At 55.9% G+C, this 22,720-nt stretch overlaps 1 long non-coding RNA gene across 8 annotated transcripts; it reads right to left on the reverse strand.

Annotated features, from left to right (window-relative positions):
• Positions 1–10,245: 10,245 nt before the first annotated feature.
• Positions 10,246–18,409, reverse strand: LOC147366496 (uncharacterized). 8 transcript variants are annotated; one of them, XR_015132510.1, is made up of 7 exons: positions 16,480–18,409; positions 15,349–15,497; positions 14,855–14,909; positions 13,860–14,058; positions 12,598–13,479; positions 11,049–11,243; positions 10,246–10,452 (listed from the first exon to the last, which is right to left on the reverse strand). It is a non-coding gene; the product is annotated as an uncharacterized LOC147366496 (long non-coding RNA). The 8 variants fall into 8 exon arrangements; XR_015132509.1 differs by having other exon boundaries at positions 13,860–14,218; XR_015132508.1 differs by having other exon boundaries at positions 13,860–14,241.
• Positions 18,410–22,720: the final 4,311 nt, after the last annotated feature.

The following is a 22,720-nucleotide window of genomic DNA, read 5'->3' on the forward strand; positions in this document are numbered from 1 at the left end:
TCTTTTTCTCTCTTTCTCTTTCCTTTTGTGTCATTCATTCTTTCTCTTTCTGTGTCTCTCTCTTGCTTTCTCTTTCTTCTCCTTCCTTCTTTTCTTCCCATTTTTCTTTTTCTTTCTTCTGTTTTTGTAGGATTTTAGAGACAGCATTAATTTCCCACTGGGCAGGGCGCGGGGCACCCTGCGGTGCCCATAATTTGCTCTGGGATTCCTGATGTGGGTCCCAGTAACTCTGCCCCTCTGCAGCAGCTGAAGGAGAGACAGTGGTTACACTGTACACGGGACTCACAAGCACTTTGGGGACCCCTTTAATTTACCCCTCCTGTGCCACATTACACAGGGTAACGACCACCTCCGCTTTTCTAGGTGATAAAACTGAGACTTAGGGCCATGACAGGGCTCCCCGTGGTCACGTGGCCAGTCTGCTCAGGAGGGAGGAAGCTGAGATCTGAACCCAGACCATTCATTTCCGGCTGCCTAACTGGAGGCTCCAGTGCGTCCGGGGCAGGGTCACAGGCAGTGAGCAGTCTGGAGGGGCCTGGCCACACACCCCTGCCCTGCTGGACCAGGACGTGCTCGGGGACAGTCACCACCTGCCCCACCAGCGCTGTTTCTGGGTTTGATGTCTGAAGTTCGGGAGTCACGGAAAGGGCGGGAGCCTGAGTGGGAGGGCGGGGTGGGCACAGAGGGGCAGGGGAGTCGGGAAAAGCGGGGGTCCAGGGGAAGGACCGCGGGTCTCCTCGGGAGGCGGTCACTCCCCAGGGAGGAGGCGCGCCCTGGACAGGGTCCAGCCGGGGGCGGGGCTGTGGGCGGGGGGCTGTGGGCGGGGCTGTGGGCGGGGCTGTGGGCTGTGGGCGGAACCGGCAGGGCGGGGCTGAGTGCAGTCCCGCCCCCCCACACACAGGCGCTCACTAACCAGAGCGCCGTCTGTCTGGGTGACGGACAGGAGCCAGTGGAGGGAAGCCAGGTCTGCGGGGCTGCGAGTCACTGTCCCGGGGCGGAGTCTGCACAGACCCCACCTCCTGCCCGAGGCCGCCTTGCCCCCTCCTCAGGCCGAGTGTCCCCAGGCCTGTGGTCCGGGCGCAGGGCGGGTGGCCGGGCGGGTCCCCCTGGACCCAGCTCTGCAGAACTCACGCTTATACAAGCAACCCCCCGGCCCTGAGGCAGGGAGAGCTAGGGGGCCCCGAGCCCACCAAAGCGCCCCATCCTCTGGGGCTACGAGGCACCGGTTCTGTTCGTGGAGCCGATTCTTCAGCCTCCGCTGGGCCTTTCCTCGTCTCCACCAGTTAGAACATGGAGGACCCCAACTCCATCCACTGGGACCCTGTTTCCCTGCTAGCAGAACCACAGTGTTTTAAAATTTTATTAAAGTATAGTTGGTTTACTTTTTTTTTTTTTTTGGTTTGCAATGTTGTGTTAATTTCTGCTGTACCACAAAGTGACTCACACACACACACATATGTATGTATATATGTATACATTATTTCTCATACTGTTCCATTCTGGTTTATCACAGGATATGATTAATAGAGTTCCCTGTGCTCTACAGTAGGACCTCGTTACTTACCCATCCTATATGTACCAGTTTGCATCCCCTGATCCCAAACTCCGAGCCACCCTCCCCACCCCGTCCCCTGTAGCAACCACAAGCCTGCTCTGTCTGTGTGTCTGCCTGTGTTTGTAGACGCAGAATCAAGATCTTGTTTCCACTTCGGTCCCCTCCCCATGTGAGCTCGTTCTCCTGCAGCAGGGGCTGCACCGGGCCAGCCTGACCAGGAGTCTGCAGCCTTGGTGTGTCGGGCCCCACTCCAGGGTCTGAGGCTCAGGACCCCGACGAGACCCTGGGCACATGGCCGGTGCCCCTCAGGGAGCACTTTAGGTCCTACGGGGAGGACAGCCCATCAAAGCCGGGAGAAGGCTCCCAGTCCCAGGCTGGGCAGGGCCCTCTCCCTGGGGCGGGCATGGAGGACGCAGCCCAGCCCAGCGGCTTGCCCATCTTGCAGCAGGGAAAACCAGCCTTGGGATGGAGAGCCGCGATGACCGATGACCGAGATGAGCCACTGATTCACAGCACCCACACCCCCCATCCACCCGGTACTTCCCGTTTCCTGATGTGTGAGGTCATGCGTTTCCTTTTTTCTTTTAAAGCCAGTTTGAGTCAGAGTTTCTGTCCTTATAGCTAAAGGCACCACCTATTTCCTTTCATGGGTAAAACCGTGAACCCACAGCCTAGAACCACAGAAGCTAGAGTGCTACAGCCTGAAGGGGCTCAGGGGTCCACCTCCCCCAGCCCTCCCGGGGTGGGGACTCAGACAGCCAGGCCCCTCCTCCAAGCTCTGTGCCCCCTGCCGCTCGCTGTGGATGGAAAATCCACAGACAGCTGCCCCGGCCCAGTGTTTTTCTTACTTAGAATGTCTTTCTTAAGAACTCAGTGCATTGAAATGTTATTTCTTAGGTCTATTGAAATATTAAGTGTCTGATCTTGTCTCCATGGATATTGACTTTAGGAGCTATAAATAAGGATTTGTGAATAGCAACACAGTACATTTTACTCACCCTTAAAAATATTCCCAAATTGCAGTAATAGTCAAAACATTGCAAACACTCAGAAGGAAGGAGTAAAAAATCACATGTAAAGAATCATAGATTAAGATCATCTCAGGGCTTCCCTGGTGATACAGTGGCTAAGAATCTGCTTTGCAACGCAAGGGACCACGGTTCGATTCCTGGCCCAGGAAAAGCCCACATGCCGAGGAACAACTAAGTCCATGCTTCCCAACTACTGAGCATGCTCTCTGGAGCCCCCGCACTGCAGCAGGAGGAGCCCCAGAGTGGGGAGCCCTAGTGCCCCCCTCACACCCCACAGCTGGAGAAAGACCGCGGGCAGCAAGGAGACCTGCCACAGCCAAAGTCAAATAAATAAATAATCTCTTAAAAAAAGATTACCTTCGATTTCTACAGTGCAGCCTCTGTGCCAGCATGTAAGGAAGCCACGTATTTTAAAACACACTTAGAAGGAAGACGAAACGTGGCCCTCACACCATAAAGTCAGGCAAGCTTGGATTCCTATGTACAGGCGGGGTTGCATGCTTAAATCACCCTCTTGTCCTTTGTTCAAAAAAGATAATTTAGTTAAAAGCAACAGGAGCCGTGTCAAATTCACAAGAACTTACAAAGCATACACCTTCCTGGAAAATTTTACTTGAAAATACGTTTCAGCCGCTGAGATAAGAAGGAAAAATTAGCTCAGGAAGGGGAAGGTCATCCATGGAAACACTGACCAAGGCCCTTGAGACCAGTTTAGAAAAGAACGAAACTTCTGCATCTACCAATATCCCCCCAAATCTACAAAATATAAAAGGGACATCAAAAGCTACCGGGAACAGAACACCCAGATTAAATGAACAAAAGCCAAGAAGTTGGGGGCAGAAGGATGGCGGGCAGGGAGGAAAATAAAGGGTCCCTCAAGGCCTTTCTTCTGCACCCCACACACACACTCATGCACTCACGTGTGCACACAAAACCCACCTTGCATGCCATTTCAAATATATAAATTATTCTGAAATCATAAATATACTCACTAGTGTATTATAAAATATGTGATTTTTTCAAACACCAAAAACAGTGACAGCAAAGAAGATAAGTCAGTTTATAAGGGTTGTATTGCAGTTATAAGATACATGAATAAAACACAGAAGCTTTAAAAAAAAAAAAGTGACTGCAGCCGTGCAATTACAAGACGCTCCTTGAAAGGAAAGCTATGAGAAACCGAGAAGGCAGAGACATCACTTTGCTGTATACTCAAAGCTGTGGTTTTTCCTGTAGTCACGTACGTATGTGAGAGCTGGGCCATAAGGAAGGCTGCGCACCAAAGAATTGATGCTTTCGAGCTGTGTTGGAGAAGACTCTTGAGAGTCCCTTGAACTGCAAGGCGATTAAACCAGTGAATCCTAAAGGAAATCAGGCCTGAATATTAGGACTGATGCTGAAGCTCCAATACTTTGGCCACCCGATCCGAAGAGCAGACTCACTGGAAAAGACCCTGATGCTGGGAAAGATTGAGGGCAGGAGAAGGGGACGACAGAGGATGAGATGGTTGGATGGCATCACCGACTCAATGGACATGAGTTTGAATAAGCTCCGGGAGATGGTGCAGGACAGGGAGGCCTGGCGTACTTTCTTTGGGGTCACAAAGCGTCAGACACAGCTTAGTGACTGAACAGCGACAGCTGTGAGAACAGCTAGGGAACGTGTTATATTCATCCTTTACAATCCTCAGGTTTTCATATTTCCCATAATTTCAGCCGTATTTTCTTAGCACATGTGGCATGATTGTCTTTTCTTATTCCTTCGTTGGTTCACTGTGTGATGTAGTATAGCCGGCCGGCAGGCGGCCTGGAGCACAGGCTCTGGCCCCGGCAGGCGCCCTTGGGAGCACCTGCTGAACTTCAGGCGGATGTTCCTGTCCTTCCCAGGCAAGCCCATCTGCACCTCTCCCGGGACATGTTTCATGGCCCAGCTCCAAAAAGAGATTAAACCAGAGCATCCAGCAGCTGCCCTGCAGCTCAGGAAGAGCCCACACTTCCCTCGCATCCCCTGGGGGCAGGATGGCAGGCTGTTTCCCGGATGTGGTTAGGGGGCTTCTCCAAAGCGTCCTGAGTCAGTCCTGACTTTGGGGTGAACACTCAGGAAGGGGGAGAGGGATGGCGGAATGCAGGCTTCAGAGAAGTCGTTGACTTGATGACACAGCTCACAAGGGTCAGAGCTGGAAGTTAGACCCAGGCCCATGTGACCCCAAAGCCTGCGCTCTTTACATCAGTGAGCGCAAACCATGTGAGAGAGGGGAGCCCTGAGCATCAGTAACTCTGATCCCTGAGCTCCGACCCAGAGAAAGGTGTGCCGATACCTAGGCTCCGGGCACTCCCTCCTCACCCTTTCATTCATTCCCTCGTGATGGGCGTGGAGGGATAAAGTGAGGCGCGCGGTGTCAGATGCCCCGCTTTAAGAGCTCAGGATGAGCTGAGAATATGAGACAGGCGTCTGTCAAAGTCCAGAGGCTGACAGGGAACCAGGAGAGCAAGTGCCAGCCTCCTGGAGGGGACAGGATGCCAAGGCTGGCTCAGGAAAGCCTGGGCCCGGGGCCTCACCAAGAACTTCTCTTTCTGGTGTGAGAGTTGTTGACAAAGGAAGTCGTCAAGGGCAGAACGCTGATGCACCGTCTGTGAATCTTCGAAAGACTTCTCATGTTAATAAACTCCCCCATCAGAAAAACATATAAGCAGGCTGACTGCCCTGGTGGGGTGGGTGCTAGGAGGGTGCAGGAACCCCGGGAGCAGAGCTGAAGGCCCTGGGGGCTGGGGGCTGGTGGGAAGGTCTGATGGGTTTCGGGGGGAGGACGGGGACCCAAAGGCAGGACCAGGCCCCCTTCCTCCTCATGTTCCCAGTGGCCAGCAAGGCGCTGGGCCCTGGGAGGCTGCCGGGTTGTCCTTCAGGTAAAGGCGCTGCCCGTGTGCAGGTGGAAACACGCCCAGCACGTTCCTGCAGGGATGAAGCAGCCACATCCACGGAACGCCGGGTGTGAATACAGACCCTTCCCGACACCTTTGCTCCAAATAAGGAGGCTTCTTGGGACGAGTCCTTGACATCTGCTGATAAGATGGCTGCAATTGTACGAGAAACCTTATTTTCAAAAGAGAGTGTCTTCTGGATTAAAGGGGAGGGAAACTCTGGACCTCTACTAGGTTACCCGAAACATAGCTGGGTGGGAGTTGGACGGCCGGTGATTCCCAATGTTTCTGGAAGGTTCCCGGAGGACACAGGTGAGCGGGGCCTGGGAGGGTGTGTGCTCCTGACGGGGTTTGTCCTGGGGCCGCAGGCCTGGCCGGAGGAGGAGGAGGATTAGCTGCTGGAAAGACAAGGAAGCAGGCGACCAGGAGAGCGGAGGCCACATCTTGATGAGCGGAGCCCTCGGCCTGCAGCAAACCAGCCCTGCCTGGCCGCCGGGTGTCATCATGGGTGATTTAAGGCTCTGAAGCGTCCTTGCCCGTCGACTCACTTGCGACAACTCATCAGAGGCAGACCAAGCATGCAGTGACCTCACTCCAGTTTCAGTCCTGTTTCCGTGTGTCTGTCCTGCTGAAATAATGCTCACGAGACCTGAGAGTCTCCCTCTGGTTTTTGGATAGCTACTTCACAATAGTGTGATGGCTTTTGCCATCAGCATCAGCATCACTCGTCAGCATGAGTCAGCTGTGGGCAGACACGTGTCCCCTGCCTCCTGAGCCCGCTGCCCCTGCCTCCCCAGCCCGTCCCTCCGGGTCGCCGCGGAGCAGCAGCGCTGGGTGCCCCGCGTCAGGCGCCCGCCTCCCCGGCTCACATGTGGTGCTCTGTGTCCTGGTTCCTCTCAGCCATCCCACCCTCTCCTCCCACTGAGCCCAAAGTCTGATCTTTACATCTGCGTCTCCACTGCCCTGCCTGAAGGATCGCCGGTACCATCTCTCTGGAGTCCATATATAATTTTAACTTTTTAATTTTTAAAAAATTTCTTATTCATTTTTTTCTCCCCCCCTTCCCCCCTTTTTTCTTTTTACCCTCATTCTGTCCTCATATGGTTCTTTATTACTCTTTTAATTTTTATTTTTTATAGCCCTGAGATTCTTAACAGTGCCAGGGCTTCACAAATAGAAGGTTAGAATCGTGGAGGTTGGGGGGTGGGGGTGGGTCTGTTCCCAGACGACATACAGAACACACCCCTGCCTCCTTCCCCAGGGGGCGGGATGCCCCCGGGTCCCTCACGTCTAAAGTGCGGCTCAAGCTCCTTCCTTCCCCGTGTGCCCTGGTCACTCAGGTCAGGGGCCTGCCAGGTGGGATTCAGTGATGTCAGAGAGAGATTAAGAGCCTCTTTCTCTGTCCTTCAAAGAAAAGCTGTTAAAGAATCACTCATGGAAATAAATCCTGACCACCTAGGATCTGCATAAAACCAAGGAAGGAAAGTGGAATTCTAGAAGGTTGGTTGTAAATTTGTCATGTCAGATTTCAGAGGCCTGGAGCATTGTTCCGAACTTCCATAATTGTCACTACGATGGTGATGTTATGTAGTAGGAAGAACAGCAGCCTGACGCCACCAAAATTAAGCTGAATGATGGAGTTTCCATGTGCAGGTTGAACAGTAGTCACCGAGTCTAGATCACTGAAATTTCTCAGTGAAAGATGGAGTACTCAATCTAATAAATATTTTACAAAATTAAATTTTTAGAGTTGTCACAAGTGCTGTGCTCCTCTGGATTCCCCAAAAGTAGTCATTAATAGAAGCTTGGGGCAATGAGAGGGGGTGACAGCTGCTTGCCAGAGAATCCATTCCAGGGGGCAGGACATGAAGCAGGAAGCCTGATACGGACGCCCCTTCCAGCCACATGGACAGAAAATGATGGTGGTGGGAAAGATGGAAGGACTGTGAGTCCCTGGATCTGGATATTGAAGGTGGGGTCGCTTCCCAAGGACTGGGTGTTGGGGGTGGGGGGAGAGCAGGTTGCGGGACACGAGGCAGGGCGGCATGGGGGCCGCTCACCACATCGCAGCTGTGAAGGAAAAAGAAAAGAAGCGGAGAGGAGGAAATCACACCCAAGCACGGGGGCTACACCTCCTCTTAAAACCTACTTCCTACTCTCAGTAATAGGAGGAGTGTTTCAATAATAAATTCTGTGAAATTTGGCTAAAAATAAAGAGAATCAGGAACGACAGAAACAAATTCCCAGATGAAATGAGTCAACAGAATAACATGGAAAGTTGCAGAGGCACAGAGACAGATCGAGGCCAGTGATTCATGGTTAGAGAGGGGAGGGCCGGATCCAAAACTGAAGCAGCAGGTAGCACAGCCTACGACTAATTAGTTCCACGGAGGAAAGCTGGTCACCTTTCTTGGAACATTCACACAGTGAGGACAAAGATCCACTGAACCAGGAACAAATGCCATGCTTGTGGGTTTAAAAAGGGCCAAAGATGGTAATTCCTTATGTTAGGCCTCATTAGATGTAGTAAAAGTCACTCAGCATGTCCAGTAAACCCCATGGACTGTAGCCCACCAGGCTCCTCTGTCCATGGGATTTTCCAGGCAATAGTACTGGAGTGGGTTGCCATTTCCTTCTCCAGGGGATCTTCCCCACCCAGGGATTGAACCTGGGTCTCCCGCACTGTAGACAGACGCTTTACCGTCTGAACCACCAGGGAATTCGGTCTGTTCCGGAGAAGGTGGTCATTATTCCAGCGGGTTAGCGATCCGTGAAAAGGCAGCCTGACTAGATTATAGTGTTTACAACAGAACAATACCGGAAAAGGCCTTGGGTCGAGTAGTGATTCGCCCACAGCCCCTGAGGCTCGGGAGCCCATGAGCCCTCCTCTCCCCCTTGCCTTCACTGAGCTGCTCAGAGCAGGAAACGCCCGCAGACCCCTGACTCATGCAGGCTTTGCAGGGGCTCTGGGGACACCAGGGAGAAGGAGGCAGCTCACTGGGCAGATAGCCAGGCAGTCCAGGTAGCAGGTCACCAAGCGGCAGCCTGTCACACACACTGGACAGAGCCCAGAAGGACGGGGGAGGGGGCGGGTGGGAAGAAAGGGGAGGCAGCAGAGGGAACAAGGAGGGCACAGGCTCTGCGTCTCACACAGTCAGGAGCTCACACCAGGCACCCACAACCCTGAATCCAACAGCAATTCTTCTCCTTCTCTTTTGGGTCTCAGAACTCCTACAACTTGGAAGCAGAAATGTGTATACTTCCCAGCTTTTGGCCATCCTTGCTCCTAGGATGAGAAGTTGTTGGGTGGGGCTTCCAGAAAAGCTATGTAAAGGTGACTGAGTCAGCTAGATGGAATGTAGATGTGATGGCCACAGCCACAGCAGACATTTTGCAACCATGAGGAAACTTGGAGCAGAAAGACAGAAGAGGCCCAGATCCCCAATATGGGAGAAGGCAGGTGAAAGAAACCAGCTCTGGACAGGCTACCTCCAGATTTGATTTACAGAAAAGAAAAGTAAATCATTATCTAGTTGAAGTCTCTCTTATATTAAATATATGTTTTCTGCTACATGCAACTGAACCTAATCCTTAAAGATACAACTAAAAATTTTTTATTAAAAAGTTAGCTATTTATTTCCCTAAACTCCTGCAATATTTACACTTCGCATTAAATAATTTATCCCTGAGTTATACTTATATGTATTATTTATTAACCAACTGCATGATAGATGACCCCCATCTTACCGCAGGATCATAAGCTCTGTGTGTGGAGATGGATGGTTTCCACGGCCTGCTGGGGGCTTGGAGCCCCCTGGGCCAGCTGGAGGGGTCACTGCGGCCTCCCCTCTCTTCTTCTCATTTACGGGGAGCGTGCAGAGGGCGGGGAAAGTGAGTTTTGCTTCTACTCTTCAACCAATGATGTTGGTGACGATTCCATGGGGGATGAGGAGACCAAGGTTCAGAAGGATGAGTCGCCGTCCAGTGGTGAAGCAGGCAGATGGCAGAAGTCGGGGCAGCCCGCTGGGCAGCCCAGCCCCCGGTGCTCTGGCCCCACCCGCCTTGACCAGATAGCTTTGCTCTGAGAAGCACTGCAATGGACGGGCTTTGCGTGAGAGGACAAGAGGGTTCAAATCACTTCTGTTTAACCCTTCATGCTTGATCTTCCGTGGACAGGTTGCCATGGGGACCCCAAGGGCAGGGCTCGATCTAGGATGAGCAGGAAGCTGGCACATGCCCCTCATGGCTCAGAAAACCACCCCAGGAGGGACAGGGGTGTGTCTGCTGTCCCCTGCCGCCCCCCTCCCCACACCTCTGGCACAGACTGGTGGGCTTATCCAACCTCCCAGCCCACACAGGTGAGCTGAGGCCCCGAGTCTGGGGGTTCTGGGGTTTCCCCTCCCTGTCTCCCCAGTAGGTCATGATGAGAGGCCACTGGGGGGACAGAGCTAAACCCTTCTTCGCCCCTCCCCACGGCCCGCTTTTCCCAACCCCCCAGAGGCTCTCGGCCCACCTCTGCCTTGGCTGCTGCACCCGCCTGCCATCCCCGCTGTGCTGCGGACTTGGGACGAGCCCCCACCCGGCTCCCCCGGGGACCTCCCCACAGGGCAGCGAGGCCTGCATCCTGGTGGAGAGCTGCCCGCATCCGGGAGGGCACCACCGGGCTCTCGCCGCTCGGGACTCTGTGGCTCCTGCGTGGTTTGGCTCTGACCCCAGAACACGCTTCTTTTACAATTATTATAAAAATTATAATAATAATTATTATCATTGGCTATATGAATTTCCATGGTGGCTAATTTTCTGCCAAGTTTAAATTTAACAACAGCTCTCGGAGCAGCAGCCATTCAGTCCTCTCCTGCGTCCTCTGTGATCACCGGCATCGACTTTCCATCTTCGAGGGCTCAGCCTCGCGGCCTCTGTCCCCCAGGACCACATGCCTCAGGCCTACCTGCACCAATTTACAAAACAGAAAGGCAGGGTGCTATTGCTGACCCAGAAGGGTTCTTTTAGAAGACAAGGGAAAAGAACTAAAATGAGAGAAACCCTTTAAAAGCAAGAGCAATGCCTGTCATGATTTCAGTGGGCTGGATTTTGCCTGTTTCTAGGAAGGCCATGTCCCCACAGTGGGTCAGGAGTCCAGCTAGCATCATGCCTCCCCAATGTTTTCTGGCATCAGAACCCCCCTCTCCCACGGGAAAGGGTTGAAATTTGAAAGGAAGGGTGAAGTTTGTGGGAGTTGAAGTTTGTGGGAAGCTGAACCCACTCCCCCCACAGCCGCCTCCAGGGGCTCAGAGCTCCGGCCACCTGGTGGGTTCGGGGTGGGCGTGGCTGCCTCCTGAGGGTCTTCTGCAGCCCTAGGAAAACAAAGACCTCTCCTCCTCACAAAGGAGGGTGAGAAGCAGATGTTTACAGAATAAAGCAATAAACAGAGAAGCCATGCCTGTCTCAGCCCCTGGGTTGAAGTTGTCTGGTAAATACAATTGCCCCAATAAAGCTGAATTTCTGGGTAAAGGAGGGGGAACACTCCTATGCTAGAAGTCATACTTTCTTCATCTGAAATTCAGCTGGAGTCGGGTGTCCTGGGGCGGCTTGGTTTTGCTTTTTGCTGAGTCTGCACTCGTGCCCTGGATCCACCTGTGCCTGAAGTCCAGCTTGTCCTCGCCTTCCCCGCATGCAGCTGGGTGTCTCTGCTCGCAGACAAAGGGGCGTCCCTGGCCTGCCCCTGTGGAGCTCACTCTCCTACATGAAAGACACAGGGAAAGAGAAAGTTATCCCAGGGTCCATGAGCAGCGGCCCGAAAGGAGGAGCGATGTGCTTGATATTGCTGTCCCTAAGCATAGAGACGCCCGGGGCTCTCCCGGAAGCCGGCGGTGTTGAGTGGAACGCAGCAACCGCTCCCATGGGGTAGAATCGAGTCCTGAGGGACCCACGGGACGGGGTCTGCAGGGCTGTGGGAAGGAGTGCTTCTGAGGTCTGCTGACGAGCGATGGGCGCCCCAGAATGAAGCTGCTGAAAGCCACCCAGGGTTAGTCCTGCTTTCTGGGCTGCAGTCCTGAGCTCGGCCTGCTGGACGGCGCCTCCCTCACTCGCAGGCAGCGGATGCTGGCTGTCGGCTGCTTGGTCCTCGCTTCTCTGACCCAGGACCTGGGTGTCTCAGGTCTATGTCTACAAGGGAATCTTCCACCCGAGGCAGCAGAATCCACAGACCCCTTAAGGCGCAGCCTCTAGGTCGTGTGGTATCTGCTGATCACAACGAGTCACAGACTGGTGTGTGTTGCTCCAAGTATGTGATACGAAAATAAAAGCCTATTGGAAAATTAAACAACAAATTATCTGTGGTCAGATTCATCAGTCTTTCATTTCATTGTCTTCTTTGGGTCTTGCTTACTTGGGAGGGCCTTATCTGTTCCTGAAAACTGAAATGCACTCAGTTATTTGTATTCATTAGTTTTAAGATCTTTTATAACATTCAATTTTTTATCTGAACATTATTTTTGTAAATATTGTGAATTGAAATGAACTTTTCCCCCCAATAGATGAATAATTGTCCCAATACCATCTATTAAATAATCTGCAATTTTTCTTACTAGTTCGAAGTGAATCTAGGCTCTCCATTCTGGGCCAATAAAATGCTTTCTTCACTCCTGCCTCACCACACTGATTTAAATAACCTCATAGTGGGTTATAATACCTGAGAGGGCAAGTTTTCCCTCTTAGTTCTTTTTTATTTGGTTTTTCTTGCAACATAAGTGCACATTGTCACAGTCTTTGGTCTTGCTGTTCTTAAACGTCTATCCAACAGTAACACAACATGATCATCTTTTACCCTCGTAATTTACCTTCAACTTCATATCCTGTACAACGAGCAGTTCCTGTAAAGTGCTCTCAAATCCATGATCGTGTTTGATTTTTTGTTTTCACAAACGGGACAACACGCAGAGAGGCTGCCGGCCAGACACGATGGCAGGGGGACCAGGCGCTCAGGCCTGGGGTCTGGTCTGCGGGTCAGCTCAGCCGGGCTCTGCCTCCTCAGCCTATTCAGTGAGCTGCTTCCCAACCTCCCGCCGCCTCCGTTTGGTAAGCCGCACGTTACCATGGGCTCACTGGCAGGACTCCCATGGCTCAGGATGGAGGCCCTGCACCCGTGTTCTGTGTCATCTGGGCTCCTCCACGGCGCATGGTCGGGCTCTGGGCATGGTACGCGAGCTGAGCCCAGTCGGAGCCCGTGAGGCCGGGGTGTGGGCAGGCACACCCTCCCTGCCCACTTGGCTCAGGGTCAAGTTGCTGGCTACTCAGCCCATGCTGAAAGCTGCTCAAGCGTTTAAAATCTGTCTGTCTCGATAGGAAGTGCAGAGAGGAGCCCTGGGTGATTGGCAGAGCAAATTGGAGCCTGCGTGCCAGTTCTCTCCCCATTTGCAAATAAATCAGTAAGACGCCCAGAGCGATCCGTGGGCTTCACTAATCCAGCCTCACAAAGAGAGACCCTCATCTTAGAACAGAAATGGCACATTCCAGATTTCACAGCTGTTTGTTTGGCTAGAATTCATCCTGAATTCAAAAGAAGAAAAGGAAATCCTGGCTGAAGAATGAGGATTTTACAGGACAATACCTTTCCAATTGTGGCAAGACAGGCACTATTATTGAGCTGATGATATCAAAAGCCCAGATATTATTTAAGTCTGGCACAAGCATTTGGCCTAGGGCAGTTCCTTGTTAGGGAGACTGAGAGAAAAACAGGCTTTGTCCTTTTATAATTTCAGTGTTTCGATCATTTTTCTGTGACAATTTCCAGAACATGTTTATTAAATGGAGATTGACAACAAGTCAGCATTGCAGTAGGGTTGTGATGAGACCGTCAGAAATGCCTGCATCCGTGGCGGCTCTGGGGCCGGTGACCAGGTTGTAGGGCTGGGAGGGGGCAATCAGCACAGAAACCAGTCCTTTCTTTCCTTCTCTGTCTCTTCCTTGAGGTCCTCTTTCAAGGAAGAAATGAAACAGAAAACATTCAGGACCTGTCTCACACGTTAGGTCATAAAAAGCTCACCCATTTGGTGGATAATTCCCCAGCACCCCGTGTCATGGAAGCAGCCATGGGCTCTGGAGACACAGTGCTTCCTGGGAGATGATGGATGGTTGGGAGGAGCGGCCGGACGGGCACCCTGTCCCCGGACCCCGTGGCCCCTGCTCGCTCGGGGTCCTCCTTCCGCTGGGCCCCGCTCTCCCCTCAGAACTGAAGATGCAGCTCTTCAGAGAAGGCCTGGACCGCCAGGCCCTTGGGTCCATCCGCCCCAGACCCCGAGCAACTCTGCGGCTAATCATGCCTCTTCCAGGCCTTCATCTGGAGCTGGAGTTCACCTGGCGAGCGGTCCTGGACGGTGCTCCAGGCCTTCATCTGGAGCTGGAGTTCACCTGGCGAGCGGTCCTGGACGGTGCTCCAGGCCTTCATCTGGAGCTGGAGTTCACCTGGTGAGCGGTCCTGGACGGTGCTCCAGGCCTTCATCTGGAGCTGGAGTTCACCTGGCGAGCGGTCCTGGACGGTGCTCCAGGATGTGCGCTGCACGAACGCCAATAGCCCTTAACGCCCAGTGCCATGAGCGCTCAGGCTCTTCATCCTGCTGTAACACTGCCACCGGCCAACGGGGACCCAGAGTTTCACCCGCACGAGCTCACTCAGCACTCAGTCAGCACGCAGGTGCCTTCCACAGATGGGGAAGCTGAGGTCGAGATGCGAAATGCCCTATGTCATTGGAAAATAGTCACTGGAAGGACTATTGCTGAAGCGGAAGCTCCAGTACTTTGGCCACCTGATGCGAAGAACTGACTCATTGGAAAAGACCCTCATGCTGGGAAAGATTGAAGGCAGGAGGAGAAGGGGACGACAGAGGATGAGATGGTTGGATGGCATCATCGACTCAATGGACATGAGTTTGAGTAAGCTTCGGGAGTTGGTGATGGACAGGGAGGCCTGGCGTGCAGTCCATGGGGTCACAAAGAGTCGGACGTGACTGAGTGACTGAACTGAACTAAGAAAACGTGCCTGCGTGTGTGCACGCGTGTGCCCACCTGTGGCTTCTGGGCCGTCCATGTCACCCTTTCTGGAGGCCCCCCTGTCTCCAGGTTGCCCTGTTGTCCACATGGCTCCATGCGTCCACCCCCCACCTGGAGGGGGCATGCAAGGCCTTGCAGGGCCCACAGGGAGATGGTTCTCCCCTCTGGCACCCCTGCCCTGGGTGGCCCTGTGCCCCCCACCCTCCCTGAGGAGTTAGCCTGCCTGGGAGCACAACCAACGCAGAAGCCAGGGATGCAAGTGCACAAAGCCCCCACCCCTGCCTGAGCTGGCGGGAGCTGACCTCTGTGACTGGCAGCTGAAGCCTGGTGAGCAGGGCAGCGCTGGGCACCACTGGGCTGGTGAGGAACAGGATGGGATCTGAGCTCCTTTATTGCACCCAGATATCCCAGGTCCCCCCTGTGCTGGGGACGCTGGTCATCACCCCTCCTCGCCCTGGACCCCATCACCCAAATCTACACATGATCAGCTCAGTTCTTCTCCATCAGACTTTCTAAAATCACCCACTCAGCCCCAGATGGGACATTTAGAGACACTGAGTAGCCACTCCAGCCAGGGCAGCCCAGGGGGGCAGGGGACGGGGTGGGGGCTGCGGGGGGGAGGTTCCAGCTTGAGCGGTGTGTCCTGAGTGCAGGGCTGAGGGTCTCTCTGCAGGTCCTTCTCAGCCCCACTGGGCCCTCACTTGCGGCCCTCTCACAGCGGCCCGAGCCGCCTGCTCCACCCCCTTCCCCTGTCCCTGCCCACCTGGCCTCCTCTTTCCAGAGAGTGAAGTGTTACCCGCTCAGTCGTGTCCAACTCCTGCGACCCCATGGACTGTAGCCTCCAGACTCCTCTGTCCCTGGGATTCTCCAGGCAAGAATCCTGGAGTGGGTCACCCTGCCCTTCTCCAGGGGAACTTCCTGACGCCAGGATCGAACCAGGGTCTCCTGCATTGCAAACAGATCCTTTACCTTCTGAGCCACAGGGAAGCCCTCTTTCCAGAGCCATCATTCATTCAAATGCTGATAAATCTTCAATCAGTGTCTCCAGCCCAATCTCTTCACTGAGCTTTGAACCACATACAGGGTCCCCAGCTGCCCCTCCCGTCAATTTGGTCCAAGTGGTTTCAAGTCCAACATGGTCAGAACTGTGCCCATCACCTTCCCAGATGCCAACCTGCCCCTGCCCCCACCCCGGTTGGCTCTGCCGAGTCGAGCGTCCAGTTGTTGGAGCTGGAAGACATCTGGACTCACCCCCTCCCCCCCGCATCCAAGCTCAGCAGTCCCACACCTGGACACAAGCCAGCTTCACATCGTCTTTGTCTCACAGTATGGCCTGGAGAACAGTACCCACCGTCTCTCATGGGCTGCCCTGCCGCTATCCTAAGAGCCCCCAAGAGTCCTGTGAGTGGGGAACCCTGGGGGAGAATTCTGCTTGGGAGTGCCTGGGACGCTTTCCTGGGAGCGGCTCCAGCCACCCGCACGACGGAGCCAGAGCCGGGAAGAAACCCTGTGCCTGGGGTGCCTCCCAGGCCTTTGACCCCAAGCCCAGCTGCGTTTGATCCTCTGCCTCCGGGGCAGGACGCCTCCCTCCCGAGGGCAATGTGAGGCTGCTGGCCCGTCCCAGGCAGAGCCGCCCTCGCTGACTCACTGGGGCCCCTGCCCTCTTCTGGTGTTTGGACAAGCGTGGGCTTTCTGACCAAATGTTTTATTTTAAACAATGGCCTAAATTCATCCCTCGGAGCCTGACATCCGACCTACTGTCCCCGCCTTTGAACTCTGCGTGTGCTTGGGCCCGGCAGAACACTGTGCAACTTCCTGCAGGCCGGGCCCCCGGCAGGGAGGGGCCAGACCCCCACCGCCACACACCCCACCTCCTCTGGCAGTCCCCTGAACTCCCAGTGCCCCTCGGCGGTTCAGGTTTAATTACAGTGTTTTCCAAGACGGCTTGCCCTGTCAGCCTCCGACGGCGGGGTCTGAGAGTCAGTTCCACGGTGCCGAGGGTGTGGTGGCCATGGCTGCAGCCTGGGGGTGGGGGGCTCCCAGATGCCCCAGCTCTTGGGCAGGGGACCCCTGATGCCCCGGCTCTCGGGGTGGGGGACGGACGGGCAGCACACTCTCCCACCCCTCAGGGAGGCTACGGGTCCGCTGCACGAGGCTCTCTCGAGGCAGCGCCCCGCCTGCATCCCAGGAGGGGGCTGGACCGAGACCACCCCCACCCTGGGCTGAGCTGCAGGCGGGGATGACCCTGGGCCTCCCGGCGCTGCGCTGGCTTCATGGGCCGTAATCACAGACGCGCAGCTCCGTCTGCTCTCTCAGTCCTGCCCTCCCTGTAATCAGCGCCCGCTGGGTACCAGACACCGTGTAGAGTGACCCTCCCGCGAGGCCCAGGAAGCTCCCGGGGGAGGTGGCTCAGCCAGGACTGAGCTTCAGGCCAGTGCTGGGGACGGACCCTCCCCCAGTGCTGAGGCAGCCTGGTCCCGGGGTCTCCAGGGCTGCAGAATCCTCGTGGCAGCTCCACTGCTGCAGCAGGCCATTCTACAGATGGACAAACAGGCTTTGAAAAGTTAAGTCACTTGGTCTGGGTTACACAGGGAGAAGAGGCGACAAGAACTCTGGAGCCTCGCTCCTGACTCGATACGGCACTGGCGCCTGGTTGGCTGACAAGCTGGGAGCTCCTGGGGTCACTGGGGGTGGCCGGCCGGCCCGTGGGTTCCTGTGGAGGAGAAGCTGCCCCACACCCACTGCTCATGCTCACGGAGATGTCTGTGCCATCCCCCGCCTCTGCCAGCGGCTGCCCGACCGGAGCCTGGCCCCCCTGCTGCTCGGCGTGCTGGCCCCAGTCCTCAGGGGCGGCCCTGCAGCCTCCATGGCCAGGGGGCGTGTGTCCTCAAGCCTTTTGTGGGAAGCGCTGTCTCAGGAGTCCTGGTCACAAAGCACCGAAGGCAGAAGCAGCTGCTTCTCATGGGGGGCGGGGGCGGGCCGTGGTCCTCACACAATGGGACGGGGTGGCGGCTCCGCAGGGCCTCGGGGGTGGGGGTGGGGTGGGGGGTGAGAGGATGGGAACGGGGGTGGGGGTGGGGTGGGGTGGGAATCAGAGGATGGGAATGGGGGTGGGGTGGGGTGGGGGATGCGGTGGGGTGGGGGGAGGAGACAGCGCTGCAGGGGCTGGGGGAGTGGCCCAGCCTGCACACCCGAGCCAGTGTGGATGGGCGGTGACAAGTGCAGGCCTTCTCACCCCGCCTGCCTCACGTGGGAGGCAGCGCAGGACCCCTGCACACGGCTTCAGAGCAGGCCTGTGGCTGGCCAGGAAGCTGCCCTCTGTATGGCCCCTCCGGGCCGCTCACGGGGGCTCAGGGTTGGCCCCGTGGCCTTGATGGGGGCAGTCACCTGGCCCCTGGTCGTCCCCACCACGTGCGTCTCCTGCGGCCCTGCCTGCCCCGCGGGAGCCGCACGCCCCTCTCCTGGGAGGGGGGGTCCCCGGAGGCCCTTGGAGTCTGCTTCCCTGGGCGTGTGACCCCAGTCACTCTGGGACCCGGCCCCAAAACAAACCCCTGTTCAAGGAGCTGGACCCAGAGGCTCCCGGTCTCGAGCCCAGGCTGGCTCTCCCCGGCCTGTCCCCGCCCCTGCCTCACCCTCTGCGGCTCAGACGCGTGGCCCCCACACTCACCACTGGCCTCTGTCCTCCCGGGCTCTCCCCGGCCTGTGCCCGCCCCTGCCTCACCCTCCGCGGCTCAGACGCGTGGCTCACACTCACCACTGGCCTCTGTCCTCCCGGGCTCTCCCCGGCCTGTGCCCGCCCCTGCCTCACCCTCCGCGGCTCAGACGCGTGGCTCACACTCACCACTGGCCTCTGACCTCCCGGGGTGCCTGCTTCTGCTCTTCACCCGTCTGTAAACACTGCCCGAAAGGCCCCTCCTTAGCTCTGGAGCACTCTGCGCCCCCGAGTTGCAGCAGGACTGCCCACAGGGCCGGTTTGTGCGTGTGTCTCGCCTCTTGGACCAGGCAGCCCCCACTGGCGCCCACCCAGCACCTGGACGCACGCCGAGAACCCACCTGCCCCCAGCAATGTCATGCGATGGACCTGTGAGATGCCCTCTCCGAGGGTGGCATGAACCTGTCTCCTTCGCTGGCCAAGTGAGAAGCCCCGGAAGCCGCCCTGGGCAGTGGTGTCCTGTCAGCCAGGCCTCTCCTCCCCGTGGGGACACCCCTTCTGGTTGGGGGGGTCGGGGTACAGGGTCCACCCGCTTTTGTCTAAGAACCTTCCTCTTCACTGTGCTTATGAGCACAGATGGTTTAGTTGGGATTCACATGTGTCGCTGGAGTTCATAGAGCGACACTGATTCTGGTTTTCATGTAGACAAATGGAACGCTGAATGCGTTTTTCAGGGTAAAGCTGCTCTCAGGAGGTCTCTGGCCTGGGGGTGGGTTGCCGAGGACCTGAGCTCTGCTGGCTCCCCAGGCCGGCTGCCATGCTGAGTAGCCACCAGGCCCGGCGGGGATCCCCGACCCAGGGCATCTGCGCCCAAGTCTCCGGGAGTCACCAGGCCTGGGCCCCTAGACACCCTGCCAGCATCTGCTGCTCAGTCCAGGCGAGCCCTGATGGGGATGCAGACCCTAGAGGAGACTGGGACTGGAGAGCCGGCTGGGAGCTGAGAACCAGCACGAAGAAAGCGCCATGATCACTTCACGGCTGAGAAACGTCCCCGGGAGCCATGAGCAGAAAGGCAGGGAGGTTCCCTACAGCACAGCGACTCCAGCCTGATGTTAAACATTCCTGTTATTGATGAGCATGTGGGCAGCTGCTTTGGAGTCCGAAGGCCCTGAACTTGAACCCTGGACTCTGAGGACAAAGGACACTCTGTGGCTAACAGCTGTCAAGGTTTCGGGTGTTACTGCTGTGCGTACGTGTCCCACATGTGGGGACCCCCCAGACCAGGACCCATGAACCTCTAGGAGGCCATAGACAGTGGCAGGGACTCACCCTCAGTCCCCTGAATCACCCACAATGAACCCCACATCTCCAGGACAAAGTGAGGGTGCTGAGCGTCAGCCCCTCCTGGGTCCGCGGCAGCTGTAAGTGACCAGCTGTTCCTAGGGACATCCCAAAGCCACCAAGGTCCAGGGACAGGTTTCCTCACGTCCATGAAGCCTCCGGGTACAAATCAGGGTGTGCGTGCGCTCGTGCCTGTTTTTGTGGACAGGCTTCGCCGCTTTCCACAAACCCTGACCTCATCCTACTCGTGGAGGGAGCCAGCGGGGAGGCCGTCAGCTGTTACCAGCGGGACTCCCTGCCCCCAGAATACAGCGCGGCGCTCCCGGCAGGTGTGGGGTGTCGTGGTCATCGCCCCACATTCTGCACATCTGGACAGCTGCGTTACATCATCGACGCTTGCTCTGCAACCAGCTTTCATCTGGGCAAGCTCTGTGCAAAGGCAGATGCCTGGGTTGCAGGGTCGGGTGCAGGAGGCAGGCACGGCCGGGTCTTCTCAGTGCATCCAGACAGATGACTCTCACAGATAAATCAAAGCGCAGAGAAGGCCCGCTGCCCGCTGGGGTCACATGGCAGGCCCCGGGTCAGGTATTTGAAATCTCTCAGACTCCAGAGATTACCAGCTTTGGGATAGAGAGATAGCAGCCTGGCCTTCTAATTTCAGAGATAAGGGCCAGAAATGCCCCACCCACAGAAAGTCGCACAGAACGATGGGGTCGGGGCTGAGACGGAAGCCCCCAGGCCAGTCTCCCCCTCCTGGGCCTGGCTGCCTGCCTGCAGGCTAGGATGTGGACTCAGAGGGAATTCCAGGCATTCCGCCGGCCTCCTTATCAGAGGGCTTGTCAGGCTCCTGTTATCTCTTTCTTCAGTATCAGTGATGGAAGTCTTCCATGACCCCTTTCATTCATCTGCAAAGAATCCCAAGAGGGTATGGGAATATTGCAGATAAGAGGACCAGGGGCTGGAACCTGAGGCATTTATTTCCCTTCAAACCTGTAACATGAGCACACATATTTAAATCACGTATAATAATAATAGAATATAGTAAAACCTTCTATTCTGTTCTTTTTTTTTTTTTTTTTTAGAATATAGTAAAATCTTAGGGGCTTTCCTAGTGGCTCAGATGATAAACAATTGGCCTGCAGTGCAGGAGATGCAGAGACGTGAGTTCGATCCCTGAGTTGGGAAGATCCCCTGGTGAAGGGAATGGTAACCCACTCCAGAATTCTTGCCTGGAGAATCCCGTGGACAGAGGAGCCTGGGGGGCTTCAGTCCATGGGGTCACGAAGAGTTGGACATGACTGAGCGGCTAACGCTAACTAGTAAAATCTTACATAATACGTGAGTATATTAACTGACATATGTACATATTTTTAAAATATTTTCACATATTTAAATCTTAAGGACCACGAGCGCTCAGGGCAATGGTCTACCCCCGTTGTTGAATGTGTAGGTCAGCTAGCCCCTTCCAGGGAAGAGATGGCCGATTCAAAGTATAGTAATCAGCCAGCCCTGCAGACAGAACTTGGCATTTGCCCCAGAGATCGGGGCCCCACCCGGGCCCGGCCTCACCCGCCTGCGGACCCGGGACAGGCCGCCCGCTGCTCGTGGCCTCGGGGTCCCATCTGCGGAATGAAGGCTGGACTCGGGCCCCAGGCGGGGCATCTCTCTCGTAGGTCTGCTGGTCTGCCAGTGCTTTTATGTGATGAAATTCCATTTAAAAACTTAAATATTTGGCTTCTCTTTTTTGTGTGACTCTGCGACCCTCGTGGACTGTAGCTTGCCAGGGACCTCTGTCCATGGGATTCTCCAAGCAAGAATATGGGAGTGGGTAGCCATTCCCTTCTCCAGGGGATCAACCCAACCCAGGGGTTGAATCCAGGTCTCCTGTATTACAAGCAGATCTTTTACTGTCTGAGCCCCAGGGAAGCCCATGTTAGAGAAAGGGGGCGCTCCGTACACAGGCCCGTCCATCTCGCTCTATCTAGCCAGCCCCCCAAACCCCGGCCGGGCCCCCATCACCCTCCCCGGAGCTCCCGCAGGTCGAGCTGGCCCGGACCCCTGGGGCTGGCGGTGACCACGATCCCAGCCAGCGCTGGCCCCCACGGCTCCCCAGCCAGACGGCTGCCGGCACGCAGGGTCAGTGCCTCGGTGGGAAGCAGGGCCGCCCTCACCCAGCGCAGAGGAGACCCTCGGCTTTCACAGAAAATATGTGCCCTGTCTCTGCCGCAAGGCCTCCACCCATAAAAGTGTCCACGTGAGCTGCAAACCTGCTGCTGGAACACGGACACGCAACCAGGGAGCTCTTCAATGACACAAGCCAGGAGGGCCAGCACTTACGGCCCGGCGTTCCTCCAGGCCTTTCCTCTGCCGAATCCCAACAGTGACACCCGGCCGGGGCCAGGATGGGGGCGGGCACGCCAGAGCGGTCCCCGGAGCGGCGCTCCCCGCTGCCGGGGGCAGCCCTGACCCCCACGTCTGTGTCGGCCCGGCCAGGCCCCTCACGCCTCCAGGGCCACGCCTCGTTCTGGGCGGCGTGTTTTCGGGGGTTGTTCTGAGGGGGTGGGTTTTGGGGCTGGTCACCGCGCGGTGGTTTGGGGACAGCAAGCGTGCCCAAGGCTGGCTCCTGTCTCACAATCGGCCCAGACACGGGGCTTGGGAAGACGCCTGGGCTGCTGTAAGCAGACAGTTTATCAAATGACTCCTCGCTGTTTGGAATATTTTAATGATTGGATTTTATGACCTGTGCTCTGGGGTTTTTTTTAGTAAAGAGCAATTTTAAGATTATCCTTACGAACTTCTATATGGGAAAAAACCAATAGCTATCTGTGTACATTTCTTTCCCTGGACGGTCCTCCCCCAGAAAAGGTCTTAACTCCTTTGGACATGACTGTGCAGACTTCAGCTCTTCGGGAGCTCAGCCTTCGGTGTTCGTGTTTACTGACTGCCAAGCACACGGAGAGCTCGGGGGGGCCTGAGGCTTCTCCGGTGGGCGGAGCGGGCAGGGGAGGCGCGTCTGCTCCGTCCTGGGGTTGCTCTGCCCGCCTTTGTCTGGACGGCTTCGTGAGCATATTGACTGCAGAGGGTGCAGTGGTGAGAAATCTGAGTCTAATTTGGCGTTTTGGTGCTTGGCCTGAAGCAAGTGAATGTTCTCCAGTCGGATGCATTATTGATGGGC

The sequence above is a fragment of the Bos grunniens genome, chromosome 9 (assembly GCF_055505025.1).
Source record: "Bos grunniens cultivar Pamir isolate PY7600 chromosome 9, Bosgru_T2T1.0, whole genome shotgun sequence".
Lineage (NCBI taxonomy): Eukaryota > Metazoa > Chordata > Mammalia > Artiodactyla > Bovidae > Bos > Bos grunniens.